Below are 17,136 nucleotides of genomic sequence, written 5' to 3' on the forward strand. Positions count from 1 at the left end.
AATTGAGGAAACCTGAGTACAGAGAACAGTGGGAAAATTTATATTGGATTGTATAGAATATAAATGAAAATCGAGTGCTGGGGAAATGGCCATAAAGTTTTTCTAATGACCTCCACAGGAAGGTGCCTGGGGCCTTAACTGTTATGGCCGGTTGTTGTAAGAATAAAGCCAGTATACACAAAGAATTGGAAAGCAATTGTTTTCCTGAAGCCATAGTGGTATCTCAGGCCTTTCTTTCTCTTTTGTTCTGTTTATCTGGTGCCATTTGTAGGAGGTTTGGCAGTTGGCTTCTCGGGACTTGGTGGATACCATGATATGGGCATAAAGAGGAAGAACAGACAAAGAGGGTGTTGTGTGTAGAGCATGAGGAACATGGTATTTATCGATTTGCTGTAACGGAGCTCAGCTCTGATGTACCCCCTTACTTCATGCTCATGTCGCTCCCTGACTGTTAGTGACAACACTTGGCCCACGCTGGGTTTTTTTTCCTTTTCCTTTTTTTCTTTTATCTTTCATTGCATTTATAACACTGCTTTCCAGTGGTTAAAACTCGGTACCCAAGTGACTCCCTAGGGGCAGGGGCGAGCATAGATCACCATGGTCTCGGCAGGCACTCTCTGACTATTAAAGAACCAGCCTATCTCAGTGCCTAGGAGTGAGTCAGCCCTGTAAGAAGGCAGGACTTGCAGGGACAGTGAGGATCTTCTGGCTTGTTTTAAATCTATGAAGAGTCAAGTCAAATAAGATTATCCAAAGGAGCCGGAACCGGGCATGGCTCAGTGAGAGAAGAGTGCTTGCCACTCAAGGAAGATCCCAGGTAAAGCCAGAGCAGAATCCCAGAAGCTCACAGGCCAACTAGCCTAGTGTACACAGCAGTGAACCAGAGACCATAACCAACACCTGGGCTATCTGAGCGCACACGTGCACAGACAGGGAGGGGGTAGTGGCGGGAAAGGACCCTCCAGCTATAGTCTGTATATATTTTCTTGAAGAATTCTTTGTAGCCTGCTGCTGAACTCTAGTTACCTACAAAAACAAACAGTATGGAGAATCAAAGCCAATAAACTACGAGGCAGTGGTTAAAAGCATGTATCGTTCTTTGCAGAGGACTTAGGGTCAATCCCTAGCACTCACCTGTACTTGCTCATAACCACCTATCACTACAGTTACAGGAGATCTGATTTCCGCTGGCCTCCACAGATGCCTATAGGAATGTGATGCACAGAAACTCACACACGCACATATACATATACATAAGTAAAAGCTGACAAAGAAAAAGATGATTTGAGCTACTGGTATATAAATTACAGTGTCCTAGGGCAGCATCCAGCACCATGGTCTGTACAAAGGTGCTGTTTGCACACACATCAGAACAAGCATGCACTGCATTAAGGTATTGCCTCTTAAGCATGAAAACACAGAGGCCTTTTCTTCCTGATAACCTGTTGGGTCAAACACTGGCTGCTTAGCCCAGGAGGTCTGCAGAGAGGAATGGCTAAACACAGGCACACTTCAGAACCCGTTAGCTATAGACTGTATACAATTTCTTGATGAATTCTTTATAGCTTGCTACTAAACTCTAATTACCTACAAAAACAAACACTATTGTGAATGAAAGCCAATAAACCCTGCCAGCATTTGGCCTCCTCCTAGCCTAGTGATTACAGCTTTCCCAAGGAAGTCTGTTGTCTGAGTGAGTGGCGTCATTGTTGGCAATACCACCCTCCTCACCTCAACCCCCACCTGCCAAGCCACATAAACTGTCACTGAAGTCTACTCTGGTCACCCTAGTTCAGAATGATGAAAGCTGGGGGTGGGCCATGTGGACTCCTTAGAAAAGAGAAGACCTATACTCCCGGCAAAGTCAAAGACCAAACTGCTTCAGAGATGTAAAACCCCAGCATGGATTGTGTTCTGGGATGTGTCCTCTTACTCATGTGAGAGGGTCCCTAGGACACAGGTTCCCTAGGCCCTGCTGACATGGTACCGATGAGGGGCGGCTTCCAATGAATGGTTTGAGTCTTTACGCCTGGGTCTCAGGCTCTTCCGTTCCTTACTAGCAAGCCTCCTGTCAGAACCCCTGTGAGCAGCTGCCCTCCAGTCACAGTGCGCGTGGAAAATCCACCTCCTCTGTGAGCCACACACTCTCATTTGTTGACCAGTGAACCAGCTGACTTGGTGATTGGACTTGTTTGATTAAGAACACCAAAAGCTCAGTGGGGGCAGATTTGAGGGTTCTTTTCAGCATCCAGGAAGTGCACTTCCCTCTCATTCTTTCTCAGGGGTCTCTTTGTATATATGCGTAGTTTTATCTTTTTCAAAAAATTATTTTATTTTATGTTTATGAGTGCTTTGCACCCCCCCCAGTGTGTGTGTATGTGTGTGTGTGTGTGTGTGTGTGTGTGTGTGTGTGTGTGTGTGTATGCACCCATATGCTTGACTGGTATCTAAGGCGGTCAGAAGAGGGTGTCAAATCCCCTGGAACGGGAATTGCTGCGGACAGTTGTGAACTGCCTGGTGGACTCTAGGTCTCGAACCTGGATCCTCTAGTGGAGCAGCAGGTGCTGTTAACCACTGAGCCACCCCTCCAGTCAAGCAGAGATTTATCCTTGCTGTTGTTATTGTTTTAATTTTTATTGGTTATTGTCTTTATTTACATTTCTGATGTTATCCCCTTTCCCGGTTTCCCCTCTGGAATCCCCCTATCCCCACTCCCCCTGCTTTTATGAGGGTGCTCCTTCCCCACCCACTCCCTCCTGCCTCCCAGCCCTGGCATTCCCTAGACTGGGGCATCAAGCCTTCACAGGACCAAGGGCCTCTCTTCCCATTGATGCCCCCCCACAGACAAGGCCATCCTCTGCTACACATGCAGCTGGAGCCATGGTAGGTAGCTCCATGTGTACTCTGGTTGGTGGTTTAGTCCCTGGGAGCTCTGGGAAGTCTGGCTGGTTAATATTGTCGTTCTTCTTATGGGATTGCAAACCCCTTCAGCTCCTTCAGTCCTTTCTCTACCTTCTCTATTGGGGACCTCATTCTCAGTCCAAATATACTCTAAGATCAACAATAGACAAATGGGACCTCATAAAATTACAAAGCTTCTATAAGGCAAAGGGCACTGTCATTAGGACAAAATGGCAACCAACAGACTGGGAAAAGATCTTTACCAATCCTATATCCAATAGAGGGCTAATATACAAAGAACTCAAGAAGTTAGACTCCAGAGAATCAAATAACCCTATTAAAAATGGGGTACAGAACTAAACAAAGAATTCACAGCTGAGGAATATCGAATGGCCAAGAAGCACCTAAAGAAATGTCCAATATCCTTAGTCATCAGGGAAATGCAAATCAAAACAAACCTGAGATTCCACCTCACCCCAGTCAGAATGGCTAAGATCAAAAACTCTGGTGACAGCAGATGCTGGTGAGGATGTGGAGAAAGAGGAACACTCCTCCATTGTTGGTAGGATTGCAAACTGGTACAACCATTCTGGAAATCAGTCTGGAGGTTCCTCAGAAAATTGGACATTGTACTACCTGAGGACCCAGCTATATCACTCCTGGGCATATACCCAAAAGATGCTCCAACATACAACAAAGACACGTGCTCCACTATGTTCATAGCAGATTTATCTTAACTAATCAAAAGTTGATTTATCTGGTACCATAAAAGGCTCAAACTTAATTTGCAATCGCATGTGTCCTCAGCTGTAAATTAGACAATTCTGGCATCAGCAATGTCAGTAATTCACAAAGGACACAAATCATTAACATAATAATGATGTTTAGGCCAAGTCAGAACTCATTTACTGCCCATGTACTTTAGCCTGAGTGCTGTGTTACATGCTTCATATCTGTTAAGTGAGGGAGTCTAGTGAGGTAGATACTGTTTAGAACCAGAGGTTGGGAAAATAGCACTAAGTTTTTTGTTGTCTGAGGATTCCATACATGCACATAATGTGTTGAAATCTACCCCTCCCTCTCTGTCAATTCCTTCTCTGTGTGCCCCACCAACATCTCCAATTCTCTCTCTCTCTCTCTCTCTCTCTCTCTCTCTCTCTCTCTCTCATCTCTCATCTCTCATCTCTCATCTCTCTTAAGCCCATTGCCTCTGCTTCATGCTGCCAGTATTTGTATGAACACAGGCAATTCAGTGGGAGGTGCCTTTCAATGGGTAAGGCAGAGTGGTCTTAGGCATTGTCTAAAGATAGAGCCCTTTAGATGGGCTGGTGGGAAGATAAAAAACCCATTTTGGGAATGTCCACTCAAGAATACAATATATGTGTAGGAATTGTGATTTCCTTCCACAGAAAATAATCTTGGTTGAATGTGGGCGCTTCGTTAGATAAGCCTCAACTGAATTGGATTGCATCAGTGATCAGTGTCTGCCTAGCAGTCCAGTCCATCCCCTGCATGCTGTGCAGCCCAGGGGAACTGCAGAAAGTCCTCTCAGATAACACGAATGCCAAGCTGGCTTCTTGCTGCTGGCCCCCAGGATGAACGTCTCCTTATCCTTGTTGGGTTGTTTGTTTGATTCCTTGTTTTGTTTGTGGATTTTTTGTTTGTTTGTTTGTTTGTTTTTATTTTGCTTTTGTATCTCTCTGCCTTTTCGGAGAACAAGTTTCTCCCTATTCTGAAAATTATACATCCTCTGGTCTTTGATTTCCCCCACCCAATAAGGCTGCCCTTATACAAGCTTGGGCCCTGGCCTAGAAGACGTCTGAGCAGTGCTCTACGTCAGTGTGCCTGGGGTGTGTACATACATCAGTGGCCCTGCTTTACCACAGGTCAGCTGTGCTGAGGAGAAGTCTTAGCAAGGCTCTCTGGGATACTCTCTCATCCCAGGAGAAATCCATAGGAAACACAGCATCACACAGGAGCCACTGATGCTCCTTCTAGTACCTTCTTGCTTCTGTATCTTGCTCCCACATCTGTATCCTCCTGAGGTTCCTTCCAAATTGAGCCACCGTGGTGCTGAAAGCTGTTTTGCCCTCCTGGACCCTGTCTCCTTGGTCACTCTGAGTTTGCATGCTTTTTTTCTGAGAGCCATGCTGTCGGCTTCAACTGTCACCTCCTAGGACCACCTTAGTTAAACGTACAGTGCAGAGCCTAAAATAACCTGTGATGGAAAGAGTGGGACTGACTGGCAGAGGTGTGACGATGGAAATGTGGTGTGGTGTCTCATGTCAAATGCACTGATGCAGAGCTCTGTTTCGTCATCTAGTTGTCACGGAAGCACATGTAGGCACTCAAGTATTACATGTGGATACAGTCAAAAGTCGTGTACACCCCTGAAGGCACAAATCCATGCGACACCCTGAATCCATCTCCCTTCTTTTACAGACATTGACCTGGGGTGACTGAAATGTAGGGAAGCATGAACAGACCCAGGGCCACCACAGGTACCTAGATGTAACAGGACCCATGGCTTTAGAAGTTCATGTGGCAGCTCAGAACCAGAGCCTCTTCACTGTGGGTGTTTCCTGCCAGAAAGTGACATTACAGAGGTGAGCTGAGGACAGCGGGTGTCAGGAGACTATGCAGCTGACCATGTCTGTGTACTCAAGGACTTCTTGACTGCTGTGCTACTCAAAACATGAGGGATCCTATCCATGGGATGCACAGCTGAGGGGAAGTCGGTGGAAGCATGTCTGGAGCGGAGGGGAGAGGAGGGGGGAGAGGCGGGTGGGGAAATGTTCTCATAACTGAAGTCGACACAGTTCAAATGAGAAGGAATTGTCTTGGCCCCAGAACAGGAAGGAAAGCAAACCGTAATCCAGATGTGGGAGGTGTGGAAGTTCGTCTGTAATTTGTATTAAGGAAGAACTGGCTGGTACAATGTGAGGAATGCTGAGAGGATACAGGGCAGTTCTGGGCTGGCAGGTGTCCTACTAGCATCCTGTGCAGTGTGTCTGGCTTGGGTTCTGTACGTACCTAGGAGGTGCTGGGTGTAGCACGCTGTCAGATGGGCCGGCTTTTTAAGAGGGCATTACAGAGACTTTCTGGAAATGTCATAACAGTTTAGATATCTTGTGTGTGTGGGAAGTGGGGGTGCTTTTATTCTAGATAGAATTAGGACAGTTGGTACACTCAGAGCCTGGCTTTCTTGAGAGTCAAGAAGGGGAATCTTCTCCTAACAAGGGTAGGGTGTCAGGTTGTGGCATAGGGTTTTCTGTCAGGTTTTTCACTGGTCCTGTGACCTCATCTCTATACCCTGGGTCAGCTTCCATAGTCCCTGGGAAGCTACTGCTCCATCCTTCCTTACTAAAGGTTCATCACGGTGGTGGCTACCTGCAAGGACTTAGGTTTCCCTAGGAGGGGGTCTCAGAGAGATTTGGGAGTATGATTTCCTTTCTCTTCCCTCTTCCTCCATCAAAGTCAAAAGTCAGGGCCTAGCCTTTGTTGTTGGATGTGGCTTTATTATTCAAACTCAGAAGGGTACACGACATGCTGACCTCGTTTCTTGTTTTGTATTTTCATTGATGGTACTTGTCCATCTTTCAAAATTTGCTACTTAAAATCTCAGAGCTTGCCACATAAACCATCCTGCCCTGACTCCCATAGCATCCCAGCAGAGATAGAGCGCTCTACCGTCTAGAGGGTTCTTAGCATAGCTGACCCTGAAACGTCACCCACATATCTTCTTTCCCCTCCTCCGCTCCTTCAAGAGTCCCTGTATCCTTCTCATGATGGGGGCTTCGAGCCGGATTGCTGCTGCGATCTGAGAATCAAGGACATTTGTATAAGTGGCCTTCCTGTCCCACCCTACCCCAACCCCTCCCCAGCTCCATTCCTCCTCATCCAGCACTCAGAACTACAGGGACACTACAACCCTTTCTGCATGCAGCTGCAACTTAGAGGCCTATATGAGGAGAAGACACTTCAAACCTCTGGGAGACCCAGAGCCCCATCCTTGAAAGGACCTTAACCATGGCATTCCTCGGTGTGCTCATCCAGGCTTGACATCTGGCTGCAGACAGAGGAACAAACCACTAGAAAGCTACTCTAGGAGCTCCTGTCAAGCCTGCCAGCGCAGTCCTATGAGCATGCTGAGCCCTGTGGACCAGTAGCTATTACATAGATGTTATCCGCTATGGTAGAAAACACAGCTGCGCAGAGGCGCCTCTGCCCCAGGGCGTCAGTTCTGTGATAAGGCCGTGAGCACCTCTATATTGGTACCCAGTCTTTACCCCAAGAGTGATGTGTGTTTAATTATTCGCTGGATCGTCATGCCCAAAACGAAGTCATCCAAGATGGCGGTGCGCACAGATGGGAGGACAGTTGAGTTTGGCTGAAGAGCCCCATCTGAAATCCCCTCAGAGCTCCCTTCCACTGAAGACCCTGCCAGGAGTTAGATGAGATCCAGGTTTCTCGTTAGATTGCCGAGGCTTCTGGCAGCTTCAGCTAAGTGGCTTTTCTCATGCTTCTTGGAACTAGAAGGGACTTCTGAAGTCATCTTAGCCTCATCTTCTGGGTGGCAAGGCTGTTTCCTTCCCACAGCTACAAGTGGTTAAGTGGAGACTTGGGCCTGAGCCTGGGGCTGCAGCACAATGTGCTTTCCACACAGGGAAAGAAAGTGGGCTACAGCCCTGTAAAATCTCTACCCTTGCCATTAGATATCCACTTGCCTTTATATAAAACAGCAGTTATCAACCTTTGGGTCGCAAACTCTTTGGAGTCACATATCAGATATTCTGCATGTCTGATATTTACACTGTGTTTCATAACAGTAGCAAAATTACAGTTATGAAGTAGCAATGAAATAATTTTATGGTTGGGGGTCACCACAACATAAGGAACTGTATTAAAGACTCACAGCTTCAGGAAGGGTGAGAACCACTAACTTAGAAAGTCACCCTCCCACATGGCTAGTCTTTTAGAATCTGTGGAATAGGTGTAATCTATCTGTCAAAAGCGTTGGGCCCTTTCTCCCAACTGAAGTCCTCATGTACCAAATGCTTACCGCTAGTGGAAAATTTTAAACCAAATACTCACAGCTGCCTGCAGATGGTGAGGCCTCAGGGATCTTACCAGCATCCTGGGCACCAAGAAATGACCCTTTTAGCCTTTTTTATCTGGTGTACATAGGGCATATTTGCACCTTGCGTGTAGCTGGTGACTTGATTATATGACAGAAAGTCCCAGGTGAAGGGCCCTGGGTTCTGGAGAGAGCTGTGCATTCACACACTTGGTTGCTGACACCCCAGCAGGACATAGAAGTTGCCAGGAACCAGCACGTGAATCTAAAAGTGGTCTTTTGGGAAAAATAGCACTAAGTGGGTGTATATACAGGAGGGAGGCTATCATTTTCTTCAAGTCATTGGAATTATTAAGCCTCAAGATTCCATCTCATTCCACATAGCCACACTCCTGAGGTGCTAAGAGAGGGCTTATGTGAAACAGACTTGTGTCCTTCTTTGACCCGTAAGGACAAGAGGGGATGCCAAGGACGTGGGTTGATAGTTTTGAACCAAGTTGGGAAATACCAAGATCCCTGATGAGGCCAGGGCTGGGAGGCAAGACAGAAGCAGAGCCCTGTGGTCCTGGGATGTGTGACCCTGGGTGCTTGAACCTTCTTCTGTGCCTTGGTGTGACTTCTCCAGCTGACAGCCATATGAATTGTCAAGGGGAACAAGGAAGAGAAATCATGGTGGTCTTCAGAAGTCACATCACTCTTGGACATCACTCTTGGTCCCGGTGTTTCCACATCCAGGATATGACAATCCCATAGGACCCGTGCTGGAGGCAACTTCAGATACTCTGGGGACCAAAGGATAAAACATCCACTTGATGACCATAAGGGCTTTCACCAACATTACTCCTTCAGACAAAAGCAATGATTAATAGTCTTGTAACTAACCCGTAGCAGGCCTACAGTTATTGGTATTTGGGGGTTCTACAAGAAAGGAAACACTTGCTTTGAGACACTTGCTCTCTAATCATCCAAGGGCATCAAAAATGTCTCTTCACCTGCAGGTTCCTATGCTAGAAAGAGGCCTCTGAGTTCCAGGGGCAGGGGTGCCAGGGGGTGCCTGCTGCACACAGTCCAGCTCGCTCAGCAGAACAAGCTCCCCTAAATGCCCATCCTCCCCTGATCCCCACTGGATGAGCCCCTCTCTTTCTCAATTGTCATCGTGACCTCATCTGTCTTATGTCCAGTTCAGAATCTGGCAGAGGAGCTCGAGGAAGGCCCTGACTTTGGCACTGTTCAGACACTGTGAATGTCCTCTGTGACTTTGTTCTCTGATGTGGTTTGAGGATCGGTGCCATCCTAGCACCTGGGAGAGAGCTAGGAACTTAGGCCCACAGGGTGGCCCATGTGCATGTGGAAAGGACAGTTAAAGCACACGAAAGGGATAGCCTGTTCTACCTAGGGTCATCTCGGGGCACACTCAGTTCTAGCTGCATGTCGGAACCCCAGGATGGCTGTGATATATCACTTAATAATGAGTGATATATATCGCTTAATGACAGTGATGCATTCCGGAAGAGGAATCATTTGGCATCATGGTGTGACCCTCGTGGAGCTTGCTGACATTTATCTCATGTCTAGATGTCCAGACAACACCAGCAGTGGCCCTGCATGGTTTCTTCATGTAGTGCTGCCACATGGCATGGCATGCAGTTTTACCATTTCCTTGTAAGATAACAGATACAGTGTGGCACAGATAGAAATGAGTAACATAGTTGTCGACTTGTGTGTGGGTCCTGTGCTCTCATTTGACAGGTAACGTAGGCTCCCTCACTGTGAAGGTAGAATGACTACAGTATCTTCAGAAGCCCCCATTATAATCATCTGTGGCCACTGTAGTCTCTGTGGAGTGTCCCTGATCAAATACCTTTATATAGCCCATGACTATAACCTGATGAAGTTGAAGGGAGGGGAAGCTGAAGGAGGGGAAAGGCCCCCTCCTTCTTTTCTAGTAGTAGAGGGTGGGGGTTTTTGCATTGCTTTGGTTTGGTTTTTTATATTTTGAGATAGGGTTTTTCTGTGTGGCCCTGGCTGTTCTGGAACTCTCACTGTAAACAAGGCTGGCCTTGAATTCAGAGAGTGTCATGATTAAAAGTCACAGGCTACCACTGCCCAGATGTTTGTTTTATTTTTATTTGTGTGTGTGTGTGTGTGTGTGTGTGTGTGTGTGTGTATTATGCATGTATGTATGAGTGCATGCGTGCATGTCCATGTGAATGTTTGCCATGTGTGTGAAGGTGGCCAGGGAGACCACATCCTCTGGAACTGGAGCTGCAGGTAGTTATGAGTCACTGGTCGGCATTGGGAACAAATTCTGTCCCTCTGGAAGCACTCAGTTGGGCCATGTCCCCAGCCCCAGAATTCCTTTCTTGCCCACTTTTGGAATCTTTCTTGGTTCCAGAGATCTCAAAGACTTGCAAAGTTTGGTGCTAGGTTTCCATGATTTCCCACGAAGCTCGGGGACCATATCTTAATAGATATGGTGGACCATCATTGCTTACTGCCTGTACCTCTTGAAGTCCCCATGTGCTTTAAACATTTAGCCCGATATATCATGAACTCCAGTGTATTTTTCTGGCTGAACTCTGATTTTGAAGTCTTGAATTTTGGTTGACTGGTTTAGAAACAAGCTTGCCAGTCAGACTTTCTTTGCATTGCCGGTGAAATGGGGGCTTCCCATATAGGAAATGGAAGAAAGCAAAATTGTCTGCAACAGGGACTGAAATGTGAGGACAAGTCCTCAGAGTCCCCAGAGTAGTGACACTGGGCTGCAGTGTCTTGGTCAGGGCTGGAAATGCCAGAGCCACTATCTTGTTCTGCTTCGGTCACACACTCAGTTAATTTTAGTTTGGAGGCAGAAGCTGAAGCCTGAGTCATGGAATTCTCCTTGGACAGTGACATCTTCCCATCCCCAAAGTCAGTCCATAGACCCTCCTGTCAGTTAATGTCTACAGAGAGCAAGTCAGCCTTTTTAATTGTCCTAGGGCATCATTTTATCTCCTCAGGTAGTCCACCTATTCTATAAAACACTAGTGTAACCTCCAAATGCTGTATAGAAATGTCTAGAATCTGAGGGTTGACAGTCAGCCCTGAAGTTCAAGACCTCTGGCTACAATGTGAATTGAATCTTCCTCCCTGAGAGGCTGGGCTGCCTTTTGGAGGCTGAACCTGTAACTGCTGGGATGTTCCTTTTCAGTGGGCCTTGTGCCTACAGAAAGTCACACAAAGGTGTTAAGAAATCTATTTCCTTATGAAATGGAGCTCAGGAAAGAAAGCCCAAAGGGTGGGTTACCAAAGTAGAAAGAGTGCTCAGAAGTCCTGGCCTGGACCAAGCCCAGAGCAGTCATGTTTTTAAACTTGTAAACTTTAAAAGGGTTATAAATGCAAAGGGTATATCGTTCTTTGAAGAGCTAGCTAGCCCCTGGCTGGTTTTTTTCTATGACGTAATACATTGTGCTTCACCTGCCTTTATTTCCAGGCATGGCCCCCATGGCCTTGACTGCCCAGTGAGTCTTACTGGTTTCCATGCAGCCTGAGGTTGCAAGATATATCTGGTCCATTTAAAAGTGAGGTAATAGATAAAAGGGCCAACCAATGGCTTCTGATGACTCAGGATCTTGGCCAACATTAAATGACCACCAGGAAAAGTGCCACAGTGCAGTAATGTCTGACAGTGGTTCATTTTCATCCCGATGCTTTCAAGACAGTAGCGTTCACATTTTATAGAGAGGAAAATGGAGTCTAAGACCTCTGGTAAGAAACCCAGTCAGGGTTCAAGACCTTTGTGAGTATTGAAGACCAGGTGTTGACCATAGGCTTTACAGCTCGACAGGAGACATTTAAAAGAAGCCTTAGACTAACTAGATGTACAGGATGGAAGAAGCTTGACTTACGGTGTGCTTGATGCCAGCACACATATCTCTTTACCCTTTCTTGCTGTTCTCCACAGATACATACTGCTAATGGATCCCAGTACCCTTTCCATAGAGCCCCAATTCATCTCCTCTTTAACCCTTCAGGCCGCCACTGCCAATGTATTTGGGTCAAAATTGATTTGCCATATTGTATTAGAGGGGCTATGTGAAGACAGTGCAGTCTTGGGTTGCGTTGACATAGCCTTCTCTCCAGAAATGGAAAAGAAAGGGTTGTTCTGCTCAACGTTCCAAAGTTAAACACCGAGAAGCCTGCACTCAGCACGGTCTGGTTTAAGGACTTTGGTTGGACATGCGCCATGAAGGGAAATGAGAGAAGAAAGAACTAGAACTTAGTTTTGGAGAGGTGCAAGGACACTAGCACTTGACACACTAGAGGCTGCTAGGACCTTCTCCCACTCACTTTAAACGACAGAATCTCTCCTTGAACCTGTGGTTCACTGTGAGTGGGTAGCAAGCTCCTGTCTCCACATCCTGAGCAAGAAGATTGCAGGTGCTTGGGCTCCGTGACACCTGGCTTTTGGTGTGCAAGCTAAAGATTCAGATTCAGGTCCTCTTGCTTACATGGCAACCACTTTATCACCCAAGCCAGCTTCCCAGCCCCTCAGCTTCCTTTTATAGTCAAACAAAAGCTATAACATCATCTGAGCACGCACGCACACACGCACACACACACACACACACACACACACACACACAAAACATACATAACATACACATGTGCACATGTATGAGAATAAGGCACTATTTGTAAAATGAGGAGGCTGGAACTGGGATTGTCGTTTACTGGGCAAGCGCTTTGCTAACACGTACTGAGGCCTAGGCTCGTCCCCAGCAGGACCAAAGGTTGGGAAGAGGATAGTAGAGAAAGTAAGATAGACTAAAGAGAAGTTGCACTACTCACTCAGAGTGGTAAAGTGAAAACCTTACTCACAGGATGGCAATAACCAAAGAAAGAAAGGAAACAGAAAACCACATGCCTATGTTACTCCGGTGTAAGTGGAAAGGCATGTATAGGAAGTTGAAGGCACTGGATGCTCTGTATGCTGTCTAAAGCAGGGATGCTCAAGCTTGTGGTGCCATTTTATCCGAGAACGTTTTACATAACTTCGGGTATACAGGCAGATAAACTATACAACTCAAGCATTTAGCATAAATAAATCATAAATTTTCCTTAAAATAATTTTTGATAGACGTGTGTAATTTTACCATTTGTTAAAGATAAAGAGGCATTTACATAGTAATGAAACGAATGTGCTTGTTTACTTTTACGAGAATAACCAGGTTTTGTTTGGATATTTGATATCGCGAAGCATAAAACTTTTTCGGAGTTGACTGATGTTTTGATTTTGCAGTCATCGATGCTGGGAACGCTGCTTTGTATAAGCCCCTGTATAAAACAACAGACATATGTGTGGGGGCCATTGTTGGAAATTCTGTCTTAACCTGTCAGGTAACCTTATTTTTTAAATTGAAACATTTTCTTCTGGAGGGAGGAGGCAGCCTTGAGACTCAAAGAAGATAAAACTGAGAAGGCCCAGCAGCTCGGGAACCTTGTAAGATGCAGAGAGGAGCAAAAGTGAGAAGACTTGGGAGGGCTTTCCCAAGTGTGTGTGCTATGTGTGTGCAGTAGTGAGTGGTTCTGGGGAAGAGACTCCCCCATGGAGTTGTGCAGGGCACTCCAGGGAAACAGCAAAGTCATCGCCCACGCCGGGTAGCCTCTCTGAGTCGCTGCTGATTTTGTGTTCCATGGATCTCTAAACACCCCTCACCCATGCTCCTGCAAGTAACAGCCTCCTAACACCTCCTCCCCCCCAAAAAAAATTAGTTGACTTAGCTAGACTTGGGAAGAATCAGTTCTGTGGTCCACCATTGGTGGCCCAGCGAGGGTAAAGAGATGTTTGTTCGTTTGTCTCCAGGCAAAGTCACAGGATTCAATCCTGAACCAAAATCCATTTAATTTTTTTTTATTTGAAATTCAAGTGAGTAACTCAGACGTTCTACCATAGTAAGATGCTAAAACGCTAAGAAAGGTTGGTGAGAAACTATTACAGATCTTTGTTTTCTGTGCTTAAAGCACTGTGTTCCTAGAAGAGCAGAAACCGTTATAGATGGAAAGGCCCTGCAGATGATCGTATACCACATGTGGAGTCTGCACTGAGGCGTCTCGAGTCCTCTTTAGCACTGCAGGGAGGGAAGGAATACTCTGTGCACCGAGCAATGAAGTCATGTGACACAGCAGGGCACCTCCTGCGGGCAACACCTCCAACTTGCTATGTGATTGATTTTTGGATTAAATTTTGATCGCTTTGTATTCATAAAACTCTTGCTGTTGCCTCGTTTCCTGCCCCACCCCCCATTCTGCTCTGCCGCATCACATGGGATCACAGCCTATGGTTTAAGAACTTCGAAGGTCTAAAGGAAACTAAACAGAAGTCCATTGCAAAATGTTTGTTTTCTCCAAGGTGCTGTGGAACTTCTCAGCTAGATAAGTTGAGGTAAGAACTTTGACTACCAATGAGTGAATGTCTTTCTTTTCCAATTAAGCACCCAGTGCTCTAAACTTCCCTCTTGAACATACAACAAGCCAAAAGTCTTAGGAGTTGGGGCCATGTAAAACGTATTCTATGATGTAATGGGATTAAACCACATATCATTAACAAAAGAAGAGAAAAGTCTCCAGATACTTAGAAATTATTTAGAAAGATGTTATTTAACGAAAAAATTGATTGGAGTCAAAAGCAGAATTGGGGCCCGAGAAAATAACTCAGATGGCAGGTTGGGTTTTTTTCTTTGCAAGCATAAGCACTCAAGTTGGACCCCTATAGCAAACATTGTTTTAAAAGGTCAGGCATAGTGACCAGCTCTGTGCTCAGCAGGTGGAGACAAACACCTCTGGGGCATTCTCCCCGTCCAGTAAGTGTAGACCACTCAGGTAGCTAGCTCCAGACCAGTGTTTGTCAAAAACCAGCAATCAAACAAAATAAGAGTAAAAATAAATAAATTTTTAAAGGATACATAGTACTGGAGGAATTCTACACAAGATTAGCTTGTCCTCTGGCCTCCACATGCATATGCGGCCTGTATAACCAACTGTGAACACATGTGTATGTGCACAAACTTAAAGCCAAAATGAAAGCACAATTCATGAGAGGTATAGCATGTAGCCAGCACAGGCTAGAGGGAAGTTTAGAGCATTATGTGCTTAATTGGAAAAGAAAGACATTCACTCATCGGTAGTCAAAGTTCTTACCTCAAGAAACTGAATACTATGTCAGTAACAGTACGGAGTAGAGATCAACAGTGTTGAAAACAGGAAAAGAATAGAGGGAGCTAATAAAAAGAACGTTCTCCAAAATAAGTCAACGAAATTGCTAAGGCTGCAGGAAGATTGACAAAGCTAAAGAGAGAAGACATATTCCTAGCATCAGGCATGGCCTAGGGCATCACAAAGCTTATATAACAAAGCACAGATTCTACCTCTGCTTGGTTTGACTGGCTTAATCTTACATAGGTCTTGTGCAAGTCACAGAGCAGCTGTGAGTTCATGAGCAGGATAACCATGTCATGTCCAGAAGATGTCACTTCACAGCATGCTCCAGAGTCCCTTGCCTCTTGGATGCTGTTTTTGTCCTCTGCTATGACTGCTCCCAAGTGTTGGCATGTTGGGGGTTATTCAGAAGCCCCACTGAGAGCTGAATACTCAGTCTCCCGTTCTGTGCACTGGGATCAGATAGGCATCTGTACATTGACTGCAGCCCACTGCAAAAGCTAAAGACATGACATTGTACATGTGACACAACAGGAGAAGTGGGGTTGGGGAAGAGGATAAAGTATGTGGGTTTGGTTATATTTCAGTATATCTGTGTGTTTCTCAAAATAAAGTTTAAATTTCTTTGAGTTTGTAGTTATAGATGTGTTTAGCGTGATAGTCTAAACAATATACAATGAATACACCAAACTACCCAAGCTCCTAGGGGGAAGAAGCAGGAAGGTCAAGAGTTCAAGGCCTTCTTCAGCTGCATAGCTACTTCAGGGTCAATCTGGAATACAGGAGACTCGGTCACAAACTTACCAAATGTCCCGGTGTTTGCACTCCTGTGCATTCACCCCAGAGAACCGACAACACCTTCACCTAGAAACTTGCATGTGCATGTTGAAGCAGTTGTCTTCAGAAATCCCCTCAGACTAAAACCACCGAATCCTCCGATGGGTAGACAGTTCAACTGTGGTTTTTCATTTCCTGAACTACTCCTAGCAATTAAAAGTGCATGAATTCTAGACACACAGAGCTACTTAAGTGAACCTCAAGTTAGGCTGAATGAAAACGCTCCCACCCAGAGGAACGTACAGTACATGATTCCATTCATGTAACAGCTATACAGTGGCGTAATTGTAGAGTGAGAGAGAAGGGATTGGCAGTGTTAAGTCTTACGGGCTGAGGGAGAGGGAAAGCCCACAAAAGGGAAGTCTGTTGGTGATAGCACACTTAAGCTTTTTGATTGCGATGGTGATTACCTATGGATATGTGTGTCCAAATTGTATTCAGCTAGAGCCAGGCACCCAGCAGAGCACATGACTTACTGGAAAGACAGAGTAGGTTCTAGGGGCTGTGCTGATTTCAAACTTCAGATCTTCATTATACTGTGCTCATGCAAGATGTTGTTACTAGGGAAGGCGGAGTCAATAAGAAAAATGTGTTCTTATTTTTAACTTTTAAAAATATTTTAAATTTAAGATTTTGTTTAAAGGAAATGGATAATTGTCACAAGGGACAATCCAGACCACATCTTATACTAACTAGTGATTTGCACAGGTAGGAGGTGGGCATCTGTGTCTTTTCAGAACTCATTAGGTGACTCCACATGCAGCCACATTCATGGTTCTGTGCTCTTTGGTGTGAGTGGCTGTCATGATCATTGTTATCCTGCCCTCCCAGTGACAGCAAGACTTACAGAGCCTTTGCTCTGTGCCCCTGCTGGTGGACGCACCTAACCCTCGCCATCATATCTAACCATCAGTAGTAATGGCCATTCCCCATTCACTGCTATGGTCTGAACTTCCCGGTATGGACCAACTGGCCCCAGTGAATGATCCTGGAAGTGTAGAGGGTACAGAGTCTTCTCATCCTCACCCAGTGGTACTCAGTTTTCCTTGGACAGGAGCCTACATTGGCATGGGCTTCTGTTCATTGCCCAAGGCCTCCTCGACTTTTCCCATAAGTGGGAAGAG

At 45.7% G+C, this 17,136-nt stretch overlaps 1 protein-coding gene across 2 annotated transcripts in view; it reads left to right on the top strand.

Annotated features, from left to right (window-relative positions):
- Adamts17 (ADAM metallopeptidase with thrombospondin type 1 motif, 17) overlaps positions 1-17,136 on the top strand; it is a 322,369-nt gene that overhangs the window by 134,434 nt on the left and 170,799 nt on the right. The window lies entirely within an intron of this gene.

The sequence above is a fragment of the Rattus norvegicus genome, chromosome 1 (genome assembly GCF_036323735.1).
Source record: "Rattus norvegicus strain BN/NHsdMcwi chromosome 1, GRCr8, whole genome shotgun sequence".
NCBI lineage: Eukaryota > Metazoa > Chordata > Mammalia > Rodentia > Muridae > Rattus > Rattus norvegicus.